Genomic DNA, 21215 nt, shown 5'->3' with positions numbered 1-21215 from the left:
AACTTTCACCATATACAAAAATTAACTCAAAATAAATAAAAAACTTAAATGCAAGACCTCGAACTATAAAAATCCTGGAAGACAGACAACCTAGGAAGTACTCTTCTTAACACTGGCTTTGGCAAAGAATTTTTGGCTAAGTCCTCAGAAGCAATTGCAACAAAAACAAAAATAGACAAGTGGAACCTTATCAAACTAAAGAGCTTTTGCACAGCAAAGGAAACTATCAAAAATTTTTAAATTAAGCCACAGTTTTTCTACCCAAAGGCATCAATTATTTTTTTCTTTGTCCATATTCCCTACCAGCCCTTGCTCCTATGCATATGTAATAGATCTGTGTGCCTGATGCTGTTCTAGGCACTGTCCATACTTGCTCATTTAGTCCCCGCAATGACTCTGAGAGTGTTGTCCTCATTTTAAAGGAGAGAATGAGACTTAGGAAAGTTAAGCAACTTGCCCTAGGTGGCATGACAAGTTAAAAGATCCTGGAATCGAGTACGGGTCCAAATCTAAACCCTGTACTCTTGGCCCTTGAGTAACATGTTCCCAATCAAGTTGTGAATAAACTTTTATGTCCTGCTTTAATTTTTTTCATCTTGTAAATGAAATTCTTATCAGTTTTATTGGCTACCTGAAAGTTACATGAAGAAATGTATTGTAATTTAACCTTTTCCCTACTTTGGGATATTTACTTATATCTCATTTATCTGCTTCTGTAGCTAGCACTGCAACGAACATTTTTTCTCTTTGTATAATTTGTTTTTTCTCTTCCTTCTATTGAACTAGTTCCTAAGGATTAAATCCCAAGAGTAGTATTATTTTGTCAAGGGATATAAATATAAAATCTTTATTTGAAATACATTTACATACCTTATAAAGGTTTTAGGAGACTTTCAAGGAAGGGATAAGAATTACCATATTACATTGTTTCAGCACTTTTATGAGTTTTGCTACCTGCTGTACACTAAGCTAAATGTTAGATATACAGAATCATCAGAAGATCAGACCCCTGCCTTCCTGGTACTTAATTCTCAGAGCTAAGGTAGAAAATTACATATTTATTTTAAATATACATCTTCTCCTTAAATCATATGATGTCAAAATTTGAACCAGATCCTTAAAACATTATTAGAAATAAAGAAGGCTAAAGTAGTGAGGTGTTTGTATATTTTTTCATAAAGGAAAATAGCACTTTTAGGTGCTCAGTATACTTCTAGATCCCACACATGATGGCATGACCTTGGCCAGGTTACTTAATCTCTCAGTTTCTTCATCTGTGAAATGGATAAAAATGTATTGCAGGATTAAGTGGGATAATACTTCTTGGCATTTAGAATGCTGAAAACACTTAACACGTGCTCAATAACTGTTAGCTAATACAATGGTGTACTGGAACCAGCTCAGAAAGGCTTGTGATTGTTAAATTTTTAGGATTTTGCAAGAAAGTTATTAAACATGGGCATTATTAAATACTCCTCATGGTGGGAGTATTTCACTATAGAAATTGGCAAACACTACTAATTAAAGATCTTTCTTCAGAGAGCAGTTGTTAAACATTCATCATCATACCACAGACTGTTATTATTCATGTATATAGTATTACCCTTCCTGTGGAAGTTACTGCAGATGGTGATTAATATCCACAAGTCAAGTGGGTAGCCAAAGAAACCATGGTCAGCAAGGTTTCTTTCTGCCTTGCTGACCAATCAAAGTGTTATCTAGGTTGGGTAAGAAGTTCCTGGTTGCATATTCAACGTGTACATACATCTTAAACAATCCCACAGAGACAACTCATTAGCAAATCAGGTTGAAGTAGAACTTAAGTGATTTGTTACTCTATTAAGAAATATGATTGTGAGGGGAAAGACAAGTGAAATTGGAGTGGGCTAATTGAGGCAGCATTCATGGTTTTGCCATTTAGACCAAGTCAGTTTCAATTCTGGCTCTGCCACTTACTAACTTAAAACTTTGGTCCATTTAACCTCCTTGAATCTGAGTTTTCTTATCTAAATCAAAGAATAAAGATAATAATGCCTAACTCATAAACCTGTTATGAGGATTATATAAGATAATATATTTTCAAGTAACCAACATGTAGTAGGCACTTACTATAACCCTGTCTTCCTTTCACCCTTTAGATGGGAGAGTCTTAAGTGTATCTCCATGTTGAAAGAGGGAACCAGTGGAAATGAAAGAGAACTTATTATTGATGGGACATGGTCTCAGAGGAATCTGAATGGGATGATATCAGTGGAAAGTAAAAGGATTAGCTTTAGACAAAAAGAGGAACAATACTTTCTATGAGAAAAAGAAGGAGAAAGAAAGGCAGGATTTAAAGAAAGACAAATTTACAGGCATGGAGTGGGAAGATCAGGAAGTTCACACCTGTCGGCCTCTGTTTCCTCTGACATAACAAAGGAGTTACTGTTCAAGAACCAAGAGTTGAAGAATACAGGTAGTCAGGGACATGGGAGACTGGAGAAGTCCCTGAGAGGGAAAGGCTGCTGAGAAGCCTGAGGACACAGCTTGGATGGGAGGCCAATTTGTGAGGTATCCCCTGCTACTGGACCCAGCAGGGCTTTGGGCCAGGTGTGGGGGAGGAGACTGCATGCAGGTGAACTGGCCCAGGGTTAGCATTGGTAGGACAGGGCAGTAGAAAGGTGAGGCAGGAGAGGGGGCTGCTGGAAGAGGGGATGAAGGAAGTCACAGGCATGAGAGGGAAAAGCTGGGAAGTTAAGAGCTGGTTTAAAGATTTGAAAAAATGGGAACAAGAGATGTCTATGAGCTCCATCAGCAGCAGGGAGGGATCCCAGTTTGAGAGAGACATGAGGGTGTGTATGGGCTGTTGTCAGAAGCTGGGAACAGAGGCAGGGATTTCTGAGGTGAAAGTCTGGGTGGGAACAAAGGTTTTGGTCGAACTCAGTGTTATTTAATGCTAAGTCCTCTAAGGCAGGAAGTGATGTGGCTAAATAATGAGAATTGAGGATATAGACAAGACATAGGCCAATATTCCAGGTGGCAAATATATATCTGAAGGAATGACAAAGAAGAAAACAGATCCAAACATTCAAAGTCATTAAAAATGCCAGCAAGATAAGTAAATGCTTCTCCAAGGAAACACTTTTTGCTTCTTTAAAGGAGACAACACACGCTTGGATATGTTAGCATGTGTATGTTTATGTGAAAAATGAATCTTATTGCTTCACAGCCACATGGAAGCTAAGAAAAGACAAGTTATAAGACCCATATGAGAGCCAGTTAAATTGTGGGAAAAAATATAAGCATGAAGATGTCATTCTAGCTTCATTTATGGAAGGAAAACATTAGAAATATTAATGAAGTATAATGATTAAGGAAATAGTGGACTATACCCAGGATAGATACCTTAGATAGATAGATATTAACCTTCTAGAATGGTTTAATCATCCTTGGAGAGCTATAAAGTTTTAAAACTCTTGTCCAAATTCTGAATCTTAACACCACACATAATGTATTAACTGGTTGTTAAAATGATGGTTATAAAGACTATGCAATAACATGGGAAATACTTATGGTAATAAATTAAGTAAAAAACAAATGCATGATTTGGATCTATAAGTACACTATGATTTTAGGTGTGAAAGAAACAAACATATGGTAAAAATCTAAAATTATAGCATACTTTATGGCAGATTTCTCCTTTTATTTTCCAGAGTTTCTTATAATATGGCTGTGTTATTTTTGAATTAAAAATTATTACTGTGCAATTTCAACTCCCTCCTACTGCTCAGGAATCCTCTTGTTGGACACCTGTGGATTTCCTAAAACAGCTCAAGAAAGGAGCTTGTAAACCTTCATATCTTTCCCTATCTCTCAATCCACCGCTCAGTAGGTGACCTTGTCCGTGACCCAAGAGGTTAAATCTCTCCTAGGAAAGCTTCTCCCTCCCTTCCTCCCTCCCTCCCTTCCCTCCTTCCCTCCATCCTTCCCTCTCCCTATTCTTTTCTTTTCTTTCCTCTTTCTTTTCTTTTGTTCTCTCTTTCTTTCTCTCTCTCTCTCTCTCTCTCTTTCTCTATCTCTTGTTACATTCATTTGTCTCAGTACCCCCCTATTAGGGAAACGGACTCCATCCTTTTCCCTAAAACTTACTCCTTTCTGCCTCCGGAAAAAGAAGGTTCAGCCCATTCTTCACTCCAGTCCATGCTGTGTGATCTTCACTCCAGACCACTGCTTGTGTGATTTTCCCATTTATAAATGATATTTTCGTCCCCTTTCTAACTCTCTTACTTTTGCTCACTTTTTAAAGCCAAGATGTAGTCATTCAGCCCCTCCACGATGTCCTCCCCAGTGCTCCTGTCTCTGCCTGTCTCTGCTCTTGGAGAACTTTCCATACAGTGCTGATTATGGTGTGTGCTCTAAAACTAAACTTTCTGGGTTTATATTCTGGTGCTTTCACTAACTAACTTCTTTACCCTTGTGTATCTCAGTTTGCTCATCTTTAAAATGGAGATAATAGTATAATACTTACCTCATAAGCACTCAATAATGCAAGCTTTTATTGTTTGTGCTCCTTGATTATTAGGGTGTTCAACTTGTGTTCCTAGCCACAATGAAAGTGTTCAGACCTAAGTTTAGTCTTACTTGGTTTTCTCTTTGTATGGTAACCACGGGTCTCAGTGTGCCCAGGACCGAGGGGTTTCCCAGGATGTGAGATTTTTCAATACCAAAACTGGGGCAGCCCCAAGGAAGTTGGGATGGTTGATCACTCAGCATTCCCACCTAAGACAACGTTTTACTTGTAGCAGGTGCTTAAGGAATTTTTAATCAGTTTGAATATAAATTTCAGGCAACATTATGCACACACAAATATTTTCTGTATAAACCTGAATCTACAAACCTACTTTCATAGTGGGATAATTTCAAAAATAGTGAAGTCTCTTTTCCAGTGTTGATATGGCAACTGACATATTTAAATAAATCACCTTTTGGACAGATAACATACCTTGTCATTAAAGGCAGGTTTCCCTTTTCTCATTTCACACCACTGATATTAACTTTCTGTAACGGTTTAATCATCCTTTGGGGGATGTAAACTTTTAAAACTGTTGTCCAAATTCTGAATCCTAAAATCCCAGGCACTATCTGAGTTTCTTTACTTTCTGAGTTTCTTCTACCCTTGGAAAACTACTAGATTACAATGAGTTATCTCTGCAATATGAGTTATTTCTGCAAGTTGAAGCCAAGTACTTTGCTAATTGCTCAGGACTGAGAATTCCTCATCTCAGAAAAATCCTAGCCAATAGAACATGGGGTTGAAGCAACTTGTCATCTTGACATCACAGGCTTAATTCTCTCACTACCCCTAGCAACCAATATGCAAGCATAGCAACAGCAGCTGGTGCACCGGAACAGCATTGTTTAAAATAAACACTCTTCCCAGTTGGCATTTGCAAGTGATCTTTATCTTTCCATCGTTTAAAATATAAGTGTGAACATATCTTAAGAAAATGTAAAACAAATGAAAATGAAAACTACTTGGAAAGGTATGCAAGAGAAGAAGAATCATGAGAAAATGCTAACTTCCAATATGGATTTATGCTTTGCCCTTTACCATCACCAGAAATTTCAGTCTCAGATATACTGAAGTTTTTCCCTAAGGGTTCCTGTAGTAGTCCATTCTAATATTGCTATAAAAACTTACCTGGGACTGGGTCATTTTAAAGCAAAGAGGTTTAATTGACTTACAGTTTCACATGACTGGGGAGGCCCCAGAAAACTTACAAACATGGCAGAAGGTGAAGGGGAAGCAAGGCACATCTTACATGGCAACAGGAGAGAGAGATTGAAAGGGGGAAGTGCCACACTTTTAAACCATCAGATTTCATGAGAACTCATTCACTATCATGAGAACAGCAAGGGGGAAATTCACACCCAAAATCTAATCACCTCCCATTAGGCCCCTCTTCTGACATGTGGGGATTACAATTCAAGATGAGATTTGGGTGGGGACACACAGCCAAATCATGTCAGTTCCCAAACGTGAGAATTCTATGACCTCCTAAAAAAAATCACCCCATGTAGTTTAACTCAAGTGTTTGAAGAGTGCCCACCATGTTCCAGGAGCCACAGGATGCCAAGATGGAAGAAAAAAAAAGTCAAAAGTACATAAACTCCAAATGTACAGAGGAGCTATGTAGAGTAACAGTTAGGAGCATGGTCTCTAGAGCCAGACTAACCAGGTTTGAACTATGGCCTAGCCACTTAGTAGTGGTAAGACTTTGTAAGTCACTTAGCCTTTCTGTTTTTGATTTCCTCACCTGCAAAATGGGGGGCAATAGTGACACTTACTTCCAAAAGTTGATATGAGGCTTAAGTGTTTTAATTATGAAAAGTGCTTAGAATAGGGTCTGACACATATCAAGTGCTATATATATATATGTATACACACATATATGTACTATGTTCTATTAATATGTACTATTAATTTTATTAGTAGTACTGCATAATAGTACATTACATAATTAGTACATTATTAGCAGTACATGTTATTAACATGTACGATTAACTTTAAGATAGAATTGACAGGTGACATAAGGCAGATTAAGAAAACATGTCATGGACATTTAAGAAACAGCATATCTCACAAAATCTGGAAAAACTTTAAGGAGGTGGTGATTTGGTTTTTCCACTGAGTATGATAAGGATAGTGAGAAGTGTAAGCCAATTAACCCCACAGAGGGAGAGAGGAGGAATTATGGTTTGAGAAAGAAGACAGAGGGGCCATAAAAGGCAGGAAGGGAGCCACGGAGCATTATCAGATAAAGTGGCTCTTTCAGAATAAGCAGGTCTTTGCAAGGCCTGAAGATGAAAATAGGCCATTGTAGTCAGCACAAAAGCTCTGAATTTTGATGTAACTCCATGTGTTCAGAAAATGTTAAGAGTTCAGTTTTGGCCAAATGTTAATTGCAAGGAGTTGTGGGTTAAGTGAAGTGGGTGCAGGAGAGGAGCAGAAGAGGGAGCTGGAAAAATTCACCAATACCACGCTAAGGGACCCGGCTTTATTATGTAGACTGGTGCTTTTCGAACGTAGCAGGCAGTCTCCTTTAAGTCTCTGCCTTAGAACCCATTGAAGTGTTGGCTAAAAATGCAGATTTCTGCTTAAGAACAGGAATTACAGACGAGTCTGGGCAACATAGTGAGATCTCATCTCTACAAAAAAAAAATCTTTTAAAAAATTAGCTGGGTGTGGTGGTACTTGCCTGTAGTCCCAGCTATTTAGTAGACTAAGATAGGAGGATTCCTTGAGTCCAGGAGTTTGAGGCTGCAGTGAGCTACAATTATGTCACTGCACTCCAGCCTGGGTGATGGGGTGAGACCTTATGTAAAAAAAAAAAAAAAAAAAAAAAAAAAGGAGCTTTCCCTGGGGGTCACAATATTGAGATTAAAGTGAGAGGCTATAGACAAAGGAGGCAAATAGAGTTACCTCAGGGAAACAGGATACTCCACAGTCACCTTCTGAGGTCCCTGCTTCTAACCTCTACCTCCCCAAGGTCTTGCTTTGCTATGCAGTATGAGGGAATGACATAGACAGGACAATTTATAGTCTCCTATGGTTTGGCGATTATCACAGGAATGCCTAAGTGTATGTTTGAACCTTCTTTGAGGTCCAATGTATGGGACCTCACTCCCCAACATGGTAGACAAGGCTATATCAGGGAAGAAACCAGTCCATGGCCATTTGTGGGCATCAGAAATACATTGTGAAAGATCAGGAGAGGCCTGTAGACAGTGTGGGATCGTTGTGAGGATCCTTGTTCCACACCAGAGCAACCCATCCAGACAGCCGGAAAGTAACGCAATGGCAACAGGAGCCCTAACACAGATGTTGAAAACATAAGCTTCAGAGCCAGGGAAATGAGGAACACACATTTTTCTTTTTGTATGTTCTGGCAACAAATCTAAACAACCTTTCTTTTTGGTATAGTAAATGCCTACAGGGAGCTGTCACCTTGGTTTTATTGAGTGTCCTTTCAAATTCCACTCTTTTGCCTTGATTTTTTTTGTTGTTGTATTCAAAGAGCCATCTGTATCCTTTTCTTAATTTGATAGAACAGAGGCTGGGGCTGTTGTAAATTCCATTACTCAAACCAGCAGCTGTATAGGTTTCCTATTCACATTCACATGGGTAAGAGGATAGAACAGTCCCTGTTGAAGCTCAGACTGTTAGAGGTAAAGGGCCCTTGAATGACTGAAACATAAGGGGTGTATTTTCCTGTGCAGACCAATACGACAGTTTTGAGAGAGCAAAGTACACACACCCATACTCTCAGTCAGCCAAATAATCTTGTTTATAAGATCCATTAAGAATTCAGTAAACCATATGTTCTAAAATTAAATAATGATTTAATGCTCTTTCTGTTAGAAGGCTTGGAAAAGTTTCTGACTCATTATAAAGCTTTGAGAATTTGTATTATGAGAAGGTAAATCCTAGAACTTTCAACAAAAAGCTTTTTGTTGAAGACACTCATGTACTGAATGGTGAAGCAAAAGGTACAGAGAGGAGAGGCTTTACAGAGATGCAAGAGGGCTGGAGTAGGTGAACTGGGGCCAAAAACAAACATCTCTCCAGAATGAACTTTCAGAAAATGCCCATCTAGCTTAATTCCAGAAAAGATGTGGCATGGGCCAACAATGCTTACTTTTAAAATTTGAAACTTTTGTTTTATTTTCTATGTTTTCAGTCCCCTTTACTATTTCTGATGCTTGCCTTGCAATGTTATTGCTCTTTTACAAACACTTCTACATTGTTCTTCACGGAGGCTTCTGCAGCACTTGGCTTTGGGTGTGAAGTGTTTGAGCGGCTTCAGGTGCAGATCTGATCCGCAAAACTAGGACTGAGAGCTCTGCAGGCAATATAAGAGTGTCCACGTATTATATTATTTCATCAGCATCTAACTTAAAGGGACCTTAATAAATGCTCCAAACATAAGCTATCAAAGTAGTCAAGTTTGGTAATGTGAAGAAATCAGCAATACAAGTTTTTATTTTTAATCTGTAAGTTGTGTGCTGAATTGTGTGTAGTACTACAAAGATGCTGGGGAGCCCGTAGGTGACACGTATGATTTTCTGCAAGAAATTTCACAACAATTAATAACAACTGTAGGTCTATGTGGGTGATTTGTGATAAAAGTCACCTATGGCAAAAGCAAGAGAGAAGTTGTGGGGAGTAGTTTGGGAAGCAGTAAGGTGAGCAAAGGCAGGAATTTTCTGGACACCAGGAAGGTAAATTGGAGGAAGAAAAATATTCCAAATTTTCTAGTCATAGAGGAACTACCAGGAGCACTAATTATGAATCAGCTATGTGAGCTGTAGAATGGTCTTTTCTGTGTTTGTTCATCCATTCAATAAATACATACTGGGGGTGTCCAGGCACTCTCTGGACACTGAGGATACATCAGTGAACAAACAGAGCAAAGTTCCTACCCTCATAGAGCTTGCTTACATTCTAGTGAGCAGAAGACTGGCATCACACAAATAGACAAATATCTCATGATGTGTCAGATGGGGATGCATACTCTGAGGACAAATACAGTATGTTGAGCCAGAAAACTTGGTGGGCGGGGACGGGGCTGCAGATTTACACAGGATGGTCAGAGAAAGTCTTCCTGACAGATGCCATTTGAGCAAAGCCCTGGTGGAGTGAGAGGATAAGGGTACAGTTACTAAGGGGGAAGATGGTTCTAGGTAGATAGAAGTTGAAAGACCTCAGGGTGACCCTAAATTGATTGGAACTTACAAATCCTGCCCTTTTCTGATTGACAGTGTATTAGTGGCATCTGGAATATAGAAGCAAAGTTGTAAAAGAAAACTGGGCTTTTTTTGACAGTGGTGTGTCTGTATATCATTTTTTTAAAAAAACATTTTACCATCATCATTGCTTAGGAAGGCAGTATGGCACATTAGAAGAGCTAGGCCTTTGGCATCCCACACTTCTGAGTCCAGATTCTGATTTCAGCTCTATTGACTGTGACAGGCTGTGCAGTGACTCAACCTCCCTGAAAAATGAGAATAGCAATGCCTGTCTTAAAGTACCAAGTGCAACTGTTAGTAGAAATGTAAACTGGTATAGCCATTATAGAAAATAGTATGGAGGTTCCTTGAAAAATTAAAAAAAGAACTATCATATGACCCATCAATCCCACTTCTGGGTTTATATCCACAGCAAATGAAATCACTGTGTCAAAGAGGTATCTGCACTCTCATGTTCACTGCAGCATTATTCACAACAGCCACACTATGGAAGCAACCTAAGAGACCATCAATGGATAAATGGATGAAGAAAAGGTGATTATGTACATACACACACAAATACACACATACGCCCTCACAATGGACTATTACTCAGCCTTAAAAAAGGAAGTCATATCACTTACAACAACAATGGATCAACCTGCAGAACAATTATGCCAAGTGAAATAAGCCGGACACAGAAAGACAAGGCATGATCTCATTTAGATGCAATGTCTAAAAAAATCAAACCCATCTAAGCGGAGAATAGAATGATAGTTGCCAGGGGCTAGGGAGTGAAGGAAATAGGAAGATGTTAGTCAAAGAGTATAAATATTTAGTTTATAAGATAATAAATTATAGGTATCTAATGTACAGCGTAGTAACTATGGTTAATAATACTGCATTGTTTACTTGAAATCTGATGAGAGAGCATAATTTTTTTTTTTCTTTTTGAGACAGTTTCACTCTTGTTGCCCAGGCTGGAGTGCAATGGTGCGATCTCAGTGGTTGCTCACTGCAACCTCCGCCTCCTGGGTTCAAGCAATTTTCTGCCCCAGCCTCCTGAGTAGCTGGGATTACAGGTATCCCCCACCACACCCAGCTAATCTTCCCTATCTTTAGTAGAGACGTTGTTTCACCATGTTGGCCAGGCTGGTCTTGAACTCCTGACCTCTGGTGATCCGCCCGCCTCAGCCTCCCAAAATGCTGGGATTACAGGTGTGAGCCACCACACCCAGCCTGAGAGAGCAGATTTTAAGTGTCCTTCCCACACACACATATAAATACACAAAATGATAACTATGGGTGGTAATGTGTTAATTAACTTGACTGTGGTAATTGGTACACAATATATATGTATATCAAATCACCATGTTGTACACCTTAAATATATGCAATTCTTGTCAATTAAACATATTAAAATTAAAAAGTACTCCCTCTATAGGTTCTGGGGTACTTGGGATATTCAGAGCAAATTCTGCTAAATGGAGAATAGTCTTAATTCTATTATTTTGTTCACATGTGAAATAATTTTGGCTCAAATACTTTTTCAAGTAAACATATTTTACTTCCAAAAAAAAAAAAAGCAGCAAGCATAATCCCTGCATCCTCAAATTTTGGTTGTTTTCCTCTTTCCTCCTCTCTCAGGAATGACATTATTTATTATTGGAAATTGAGGTTTGAGGCAATGAAACCTAACTGTGCATCCTAGTGCAAAAAATGAACATTGATAATCTCTGAAGTTTCTACTCTTGTTTCCTCTTTACATTTAACCCTCATTTTACTTTGTTTTCCCGTATCATTGACATACGTGTGTACATTTTTAACTATACATTAAGAAAGACTAAATACGAGTGAATTTAATTCAAAAAATTTATGGAATATCCATTATGTAGCATATCATGCAATAAATACAAGGGTCAACATCAACTACATCTGTCTTCAAGTTTACAGTCTAGAAGAAAACACATAAGCATGTATAGTTCTAACACGGGGCACAGGCAACGTGAACAGAGATCTATACAGTAAATGCCACAAGGGCTGGCAGGAGTTAAAGCCCTGTTTCTCAGAGGCTGAGAGATGGGACCTGGAAGCAGGCCATGCTTGATGGGAGGAAGGACTCTATAGGTGGATATGTAAGCAGGGATGAGAGAGGATGCTTCTGGAGGCAGAAAGAAAAAAAATGAAGGAGCCTGAGGAATAATGTGAGGGAGGCAAGAGAGAAGAGAGTGCTGAGGATAATATTTTAAGATGGGCAAATCTTATTATTGATTGATTGATTGATTGATTTTTGTGAGATGGAGTCTCGCTCTGTCACCCAGGCTGGAGTGCACTGGTGTGATCTCGGCTCACTGCAACCTCCACCTCCCAGGTTCAAGTGATTCTCCTGCCTCACCCTCCCGAGTAGCTGGGACTACAGGTGCACACCACCATGCCTGGCTAGCTTTTTTTATTTTTAGTAGAGATGGAGTTTCACCATATTGGCCAGGCTGGTCTCGAACTCCTGACCTCGTCGTGATCCATCCACCTCAGCTTCCCAAAGTGCTGGGATTATTAAATTAAATGAGAAGAGCAATTCTGGGGAATGTTGTAAACTTCCTCATTCGACTCTTCTTTTATGTGAGGTTTGACCTTTACATTGAATCATTTCGGCTTCTGTGCTGTCGGATACATGTCATTTCTATCTGCAAAGTCTAAATTTGGGTCAGTCGATTAAAAAAAAAACAACAACATTGTAATAAGGTAAGGACTCAGGACAAAACTACCTTTCCTTTTCTGGTAATGATCTGGTTCTGATCCACTCTAAGATGCTTATGAAGAGTTTCCTAATTCTTATGAGACACAGGTCTGAAACATCGATGGAGACTGACTAATTCAAGTTGCAAGTAGAGATTTATTGCTAACCCAGCCCTTCAATGTAGTTTAAGACTCTAAAATCTACTTCATCATTCTCTGAGAAAAGACAAAAACTTGGTCTCTCTCATTTACGTTTTCCTTTCTCTGAAAAGTCCAATCTTGATTCTATATGGAGACTTTAAAATGTTTTGAAGCAGGGAATCTGAGTAGCAGAAAAATAACTGTAAATACACTTGGCAGGATTTGAATAATTTTTCAACTTTCTGCAGCATATGCAGACAATAGCCAAATAAAATTATAAATCATAGTGTGCCACTTGAGAGTTTTGTTGAAAGAAAAATGTCATCTCAAATCTCAGCCAAAAGGTGGGCTATACATAAATACCCATATTCTCTCAAGTTACAATTTCCAAAGTTGTTTCACTATACAAAGGGGAATATTTTTAAAGCATCTCGTTAGCAGTTCCAGCTTGTGAGAGCTTATTGAGAACCCCAAATCAACTTGATTATATTAGTATTTGTCATTTACTATTGAGGCCGAGCTGGAACCACATAGACATTCTGCTACTCTTAAATAGTAAGATGAAAATGATCCACATTTTTCTTCTTCTGCTAAAACAAATATTTGTGAGTTTCAGAATCAGGCCACTTGCCCTAGCACATAAAGACATCATACTAGAATAGCAGTTCCCAAAGATCCAAATGAGCAACTAATCCAACCGCCTTATCATGTCTGTGTAAAAGCAGAGTCCTAGAGTGGTTAACTTGTCCACACTGTCCAGCACAGACAATCCACTCAAGATGGATAGTCACACAGCACCTAAGACATGATACTCACAGATTACTGTCTTTGGACAGTATTGGGAACCATAATCATCTTGCCCTGTAGTATCTGGCCTGGATTTCTAGCATGAATATAATACTGATTTGTGGGCCCCTTGGTTCTTGGAAGTCCCCTATGTTACTTTAATTTTCTTCGAAAGAAAAACATTATCTGAAAGAAGTTGTGTGTGCTCTGTTTCCCTTCCCCTTCCACCTCCAAGAGAAAGAATTATTTTTCGCCCTATGACTATTGAGTTAAATTGTCTGAAAGACATCCTGAGAATAATAGGCTTTTAAGCTCCAGCAGCTAATTTGATATCAGGACAACAAACAGAGGAAAGGAAGTATAGAAGAAAGACTTACGTCTCTTATTTGTCTGAGATTCCTTCTGCATTAACCACCTGCTCTTTGGTTCATTTATAATTCTTCCCGGCAGATTGCTACTTGGCATTGTTACTAGTGACCTATCAGAATTGCGGTGTAGCTTCAGGCCACAGATTAGAGCAGGTGAAGACCAGAGCAAGAAATAAAATTGTGACCTCCATACCGCCTTCTCACCTCTATACCACTATACAAACACTCTATACAAACATTGATGCTCCTCAAGATGAATGAATGGAACAAATTTGGTGCCTGCATACATTCACAAATGCCTCAAGGACAGTTTTCCTTGGCTTGACCAGCCCTTTTTGAAAATAGATGCTTTCCCTTCAGATTTTGTACCCATATCCACATGGGAACATGGCTGGGCAGATCTTGGGCCATTCTTACTGTTAGAGGACATAGTGAATATTCAAACAAAGAACTTCAAAGATAATGCTAGAATTTGTTCTAATATCTCTATTGCATCCATACCGTAAGTAATGTGTGCAAATATCAAAACAACCAACCAAACTGAAAAAAAATTGTTTTAATTATTGGTTATCATGTGACCCTGATGAAATGTTGCTTAACAGCTATTATTTTTAATCTACACAAAGTAATGTTGATTATGGACATCATTATATGGTGTTGAGATGACCATCAGATAACATTGTCATTGCGAAGATGCCCTGTATTGACAATCAACTCCAGAAAAAACACAATGGGGTAGCTATAAACAGGATGAGAAAAATCTGCCCAGCCCAAGAAAGACTAATGCTTTCAGAATAGAAACCCAATATACGGGAGGCCGAGGCGGGTGGATCACGAGGTCAGGAGATCGAGACCATCCTGGCTAACACGGTGAAACCCCGTCTCTGTTAAAAATACAAAAAAATTAGCCAGGCGTGGTGGTGGGCGCCTGTGTTCCTAGCTACTCAGGAGGCTGAGGCAGGAGAATGGCGTGAACCTGGGAGGCGGAGGTTGCAGTGAGCCGAGATTGTGCCACTGCACTCCAGGCTGGGTGACAGAGCAAGACTCCGTCTCAAAAAAAAAAAAAAAAAAAAAAGAAACCCTATATACATCCCATGATTCCCTAAAACAAAACCAAAAAAGTATGATGCCAATATCCAGAAATCTTTTGATTGATATGTCAATCAAAAGAAATTGAAAATAAAGCAAAACTGAAATATGGATAATGTAGTAGAGAAACTGATTACATATTAAAAATTATTTTAGTTATTTAACTAGCATGCACATTCCAGTCATTGCTGCAAGCACTTGACAATCACTAACCTCTCAGTCCTCATGACATTCTTATGAGGGATGTACTACCTCAAATGCTGAGTTCTACTTTCTGGGTTCCCCTCCTCTCTTAGATCTCAGCAAAGTAATTGCTCCCTTTCTTGATAGTTATTTCATGCCCCCTTTTAAAGCATTGTTGTCCTAATGTCTTTATATTAAATAACTTGCAACACAAAGAACACATATCACTTATAATGAAAAATAAAGTATTTGTCTCATTTAACTAGCCAACTAACCAAAACTGTTTACTTCACCAAGCTATAAATTCAACATTCTTATTTCTCTGAAAAAAATTAAATGTATAAAATAGAACGTTGCAATGAGCCCTCATGTATTCATTACGCAGATTTTAGCTATTAAGATTTTCTTACACTTTACATCTCTTTCTCTGCCTTCCCTCCTCTCTCTTTACCTGTCTTCCTCCTGTCTCTTTTTCTTTCTCTTCTTCTTTCTCAACTATTTTTAAAATAAATGCCAGATATCAGGTTATTTTACCTCTAGAATTTCAATATCTATCTCTAAAATAACATGGAAGTTTTCTTCAATTATTATGGCCTATGTTGTCATCAATACAAGTAAGAAAAGGACTAACGGTATTTTGTTACTATCTAATACTAAACTTTTTCTAATTGTCTCAGTTTGTTTGAGTCAGAAGCCAAACAAAGCCCACATACTGTATTTGGTTGTTATATCCTTTAAATCTCATTTAATGTAGAGTAGCTTCCTCTTTCTTCTTTTTTAAAATAATTTTATTTTCATCCCATTGATTTTTTGAAGAACCCGAGTCAATTGTCTCACAGAATATGACACATTCAATTTTTCAGTTGGCTTCTTTAAGTTGTCATTTAACTTGATCCTTCACCTGCCATATTTCCTATAGTGGAAGTTAGCCACAAAGACTTGATTAGATTTGGATTCTATTATTTTTACAGAGATATGTCCTGTGGTGATGCTGTGTACTTTGGGTTGAATTACAGCAAGAAGATACACTCTTACTGACGCTGAGATTGATGAATAAGTGGGTTCAGGTGATGACAATCTGATGTGTCCTTGGTATAATTTCCCATCAGCCTTTCATCTTGTGGCTTCATCCATTCATGATTGTCTTAGATTATAATCTGTTATTTCATTGGGGTTGCAAAATTGTGATTTGCTAATCATTTCACTTTTCCTATATTTATTGCCTGGAACTTTGTAAAGCAGAAATTTATCTTATTAGCTAAGTTTATTTGGTTGCCCAAAATATAGTTCATGCTGGAGAAACTTACTATACACTTAATTTTTTCATATTAATCACATATTTTTAGAGTAATTAGTGTTGTTCTACTTATTACCGTCATGTCCAATAATTTCTCTCTTTTTATAGTTTTACTATAAACACATAGGCTTTTACATATTCTGTTTCCAATAATTGCATTCATTATCTTTTTATGCCCAAATAGTCTCATCTTTGGCCAGAAAAGCCTCTGTGTACTTTCACACAACTCTATTGGTCTTTGGAATCTTCCTTGTGTATTTTGTATATTTTTTGTCTGAAACCTGGAATCAGCCGCCCCTCTAAGTAATTCTGGTTTTTACAGACTGGAATAGTATTTGGAGACCACAAACTAGGTGCACTCATTTCTGTTGTGTTGTTTCTTTTATGCTTTTTCATGGAAAATAACTAAGAATATACATTTTTTAAATAAAAATAAAATTTTATGCTTATATTTCTATTTTATATTTAATAATGCAGAATTTTACATAATTTTTTGGCTTTATACTGAATTTCTTTTCTCATATCTAAAAATCTTAATTCCTCACAACAGTAAGATAATTACTTGCATTATGTAAATTATAAATTAAAACACTGTAAAATAATTACAATATAGTAATGACCAATATCACTATTGAGTAAAGTTAAAGATCTTCCTATAGTTTGTAATTCCCCCCCCTTACATAATATTCTTTTTAAAGAATGTTTTTCCTTTAAAATATTTTACACGTAGACAGAATATTACGTCTCAAATTCACCTGAAATAATTTTTTTTTTTCTTTTGTGGTTATGGCACAAACAACAAGATTCATTTGTTTTCATTAATTGATTGTTTTTAGAGATGGTCTTATTTTGTTTTTTATTTGGTTTTCTTCTATGAATATATTTACCTTGTTCCAAGTTCAAAACTTTAAAACCAGATATATTCAAAGAGGTTTAATTTTCATCACTGCCCACTTTGCTATGCTTCCTCTGTCCACATATAGGTAAACACTTTTTGTTAGTTTTGTTAGTTTGGTAGGTTTTCCTTTTGTTGTTTCTTTTTTGGCAAACAAAAACATGCAAGTACAGACACTTATTACCACCTCCTTCCTGCCGTTCTTACACGAAAAGTAGAATACTTTTCATATTCTATTTCGTATGTATATACCTTTCTGACTCTTTCTTCTGTTCTTTCAATAATACATCCCAAAGATCACTTTGTATGAGTAAATTAAGATATTCTTCACTCCTTTTTATAGCTCCTTTTTATAAACATAACATATTGTGTTATGTTTTATCCACCTTTTTTTAGTTGTCTTCAATGGAAAGGCTATTCTAAATAATTACTTAGTTCCTCATTACCAATGTCATCTTCTTAGTCTGTAGATAAAAAGTTTGTTTGACAAACATAAACTCATGCCCCATATTTGCTGTTAGGAGGCAATTGCTTAGTATAGCTTCATTGGGTGCAGCAGGATCTTTTCTTACCCGCTGGTCCTCTGGCATTCTACTCTAGTGGAGTATAAAAAAGACCACAGTGCTATTTGTGAATGTTCCCAAGATTTTCCCTCTCTCTTACCCTTCCCGTGTAAGCATGTTGAAATGTGTCACCACGTTGAAACCTGCCACCAGCATTTATTTCCTCTCCTGTTGTTTCCTGAGGACTGCAGCATCTAGTGGATCCTCTGATTCATTTGTTAAAGAAATGTTTATGGAGTATCAACCCTTTGGCAGACCCTGAGCATTCACAGAAACTAGGTATGGTTCTTGCCCTCATAGGGTTTTAATGGAAAGACAAACAATATAAACAAGTACAATAATTTAATTAAGGAATGATAAATTGTGATAAACCAGATAAAGGAAAAACACTAGGATGCAGTTTGAGAGAATAATGGTAGTTGTGAAGAACTTCTACAAGGAGCTGCCACTTAATACTCAAATCATGAGGAAGAGGTTGCCAGGTGAAGAAGGAAAACATTCCAAACACAAGGACTGCGATATGCAAACCTCTAAGGCAAGAAATAATAAATAAATAAATAAATAAATAAATAAGAGCTTTATGTGTTCGATGAACTGATAGGCTGCTGTGGCTGAGGCAATATGAAGAGACAATGACCAGATCACATAGGACTTTGGAGTTAGGATACGGCAAGGAATTTGGATTTTACATAAAGGGAAATTTGATGCTACTGAAATAAGCAGGTAATATTAATGCAGTTTAAGTTTTAATAAGTTCACACTGGGTGCTTTATGGAGACTGGATTAGAGCAGGCAGGAAACTCAGTGTAGGAGGCTATGGTAGTGATGAAGGTGAGAGATGATGGTGGCTTAGGCCAGGGTGTTGGCAATGGTGATGAGGAAAAGTTACATATTTAAGATACATTCTTGAAGATAAACTCAACAAGACTTGGTGGTTGATTAGACGTAAATGGAAAAGATGAAATGGTGGTAAAGAAAGGAAGGAGAGAAGAATGAATTCCAGCATTTCTCTTGAGCAGCTCAGTGTTGACTTACTGACATAAGGAAGATAGAGGAGAAGAAAGTTATTAATGTGACTAAAGAAAGCTGGTGTGGTGTGTGGAGCATGGGGAGGTAGCAAAAAAAATCTGACTACCTTCACCACAATCAGAACATTCCCATTTGCCTTGCCAGTTCAGATTTTGAGGTTGCTTTGTCCATGAGCTAAAGCATGTGTTCTCAATGTTGTCCACCTTTGTTGATTGTTTCTTTCTTTCCTTTTCTTTTCTTTCTTTTTTTTTTTTTTTTTGAGACCGAGTTTCACTCTTGTTGCCCAGGCTGGCGCAATCTCGGCTCAACGCAACCTCCGCCTCCAAGGTTCAAGTGATTCTCTTGCCTCCGCCTTCCTGAGTAGCTGGGATTACAGGCAAGTGCCACCATGCCCAGCTAATATTGTATTTTTAGTGGAGATGGGTTTTCCCCATGTTGGTCAGGCTGGTCTTGAACTCCCCACCTCAGATGATCTATCTGCCTCGGTCTCCCAAAGTGCTGGGATTACAGGCACCTTCATTGATTCTATTGTCAGTGCACATGCCTCTAAGATCCTAGCAAAAGGTTGTCAGTCATCTGTGATTTCGATGGTAATATTCATTTTCATTTTTTACTGTGGCCTCATAGGTATGCTAATGGAGAATTAGAAGCAGTTGCATGAGGGGATACTAGCTAGGCATCATTTTCAATTAGAAATATGTTATTTATTTTTTAAAAATTATATTGCTAAAAGTAACTGTATTCATGTGTAGGAGTATAGCTGAGAGTGTGGTTGTCTTTGATTTCTTCTTTATAGCCTGCACATAGACTGTCCTTCAGACTCACAGTGCAGAGGGAATAACACTGGACTTGAACTTGTATGACATGATTTTACAGTTTTATTTCATGTAGTATATCTCAAAGGTATTGAGAAGATCAAGTCAGACACCATATGTCACCTCTGGCACATCAATACATTTCTTCTTCTCTTTCTCATCTTTTCCTTACTTTTATCAAGCAAGTATATTATGTTCTGAAAGAAATCAAGAAAAATATCAAGAAATTGATATCATACATGAAGCTCTGTTTTGAACCCTACAGAAAACAGTTTAATATTTTCTTTTATTTTCTTATTTTAGTTTGAAAAACATTTGTTTATTAATAGTACAGGCATCAGAGCATGGAAGTTAAGATCCAGCATGCTGAGCTGGCTGCCTTTTAGCTTCACTTGCTACTCTCCAATAGTCAGAAACAGTTACTTAGCATCTCTGCGACCCAGATTCTTCACCTGTAAAATGAGAATAATTACAGTTCCTATTTTATAGGATTGCTATGATGATAAAAGGACTTAAAGGAGTTAGTATATGTAAGATACTTAGAAGAACACTTAACATATAGCAATGCAGTACAAATTTTAGCTATTATAATTATCGTGTGCTAGACAGTCATTTAAAATAGAATGTTGTTTATTCTCCAATCATAATATAAAAATAAAACTATATTGTCATTAAAATGTTCTTCAACACAAATTACTAAAAGATAATAAAGCAATAATTATGGAATGCTTCAATGAACCGTTAAGAGTCAACAATTTGATACCCAGCCCAGCTAAAATTCAGGCACAAGTGCCCAAAAAACACATTATCTGATATGCAAGTATATAAAGTATTTTTGTCTGTATCAAAATTGAAATAAAATAAATATAAGAGTAGAAAAGTATAGTATAAACAATAGTTTAAAATCCTTATACTATATATAAGAATCAATTCAAAATGGACTAAAAATTTAAGTATAAAACTTAAAACTATTAAAATAAGGGAAGATAACCTAGGAGATATCATTCTGAACCTAGGACCTGGCAAAAATTTCGTGACGAAGATGCCAAAACAATTGCAACAAAACAAAATTGACAAATGAGACCTAATTAAACTAAAGAGCTTTGGCACAGCAAAAGAAACTATCACCAGAGTAAAAACAGACCACCTACAGAATGGGAGAAAATATCTGCAAAGTATGCATCCAACAAAGATTGATTCTAATATCCAGAATCTATAAAGAATTTAAACAAACCATCATGCAGAAAAGAACCCCATTAAAAAGTGGGCAAAGGACATGAACAGACACTTTTCAAAAGAAGACATATGTGGCCAACAAGCATATGAAAAAATGCTGCATCACTAATCATTAGAGCAATGTAAATCAAAACCACAATAAGATACCATCTCATACCTCTCTGAATGATCATTATTAAAAAGTCAGAAAATAACAGGTGCTGGTAAGGTTGCAGAGAAAAGGGAACACTTACACACTGCTGGTAGAAATATACATTAGTTCAGCCATTACAGAAATCAGTTTGGCCATTTCTCAAAGAACTCTAAGCA

General features: G+C 37.4%; 1 long non-coding RNA gene across 1 annotated transcript in view; it reads left to right on the top strand.

Moving 5' to 3' along the window:
• The first annotated feature begins 2462 nt into the window (after nt 1–2462).
• The window catches only part of LOC108541094 (uncharacterized), a 31484-nt gene continuing 12731 nt past the window's right edge, over nt 2463–21215 (top strand). Inside the window, exon 1 of the long non-coding RNA XR_001888859.1 lies at nt 2463–2550. This is a non-coding gene — a long non-coding RNA (uncharacterized LOC108541094). The remainder of the gene's footprint in view (nt 2551–21215) is intronic.

The sequence above is a fragment of the Rhinopithecus bieti genome, unplaced genomic scaffold (assembly GCF_001698545.2).
Source record: "Rhinopithecus bieti isolate Rb0 unplaced genomic scaffold, ASM169854v2 scaffold_17971, whole genome shotgun sequence".
In the NCBI taxonomy this organism is placed as follows: domain Eukaryota; kingdom Metazoa; phylum Chordata; class Mammalia; order Primates; family Cercopithecidae; genus Rhinopithecus; species Rhinopithecus bieti.
The sequence above is the reverse complement of the archived record's forward strand: the minus strand, read 5'-3'. Positions and strand labels throughout refer to the sequence as shown.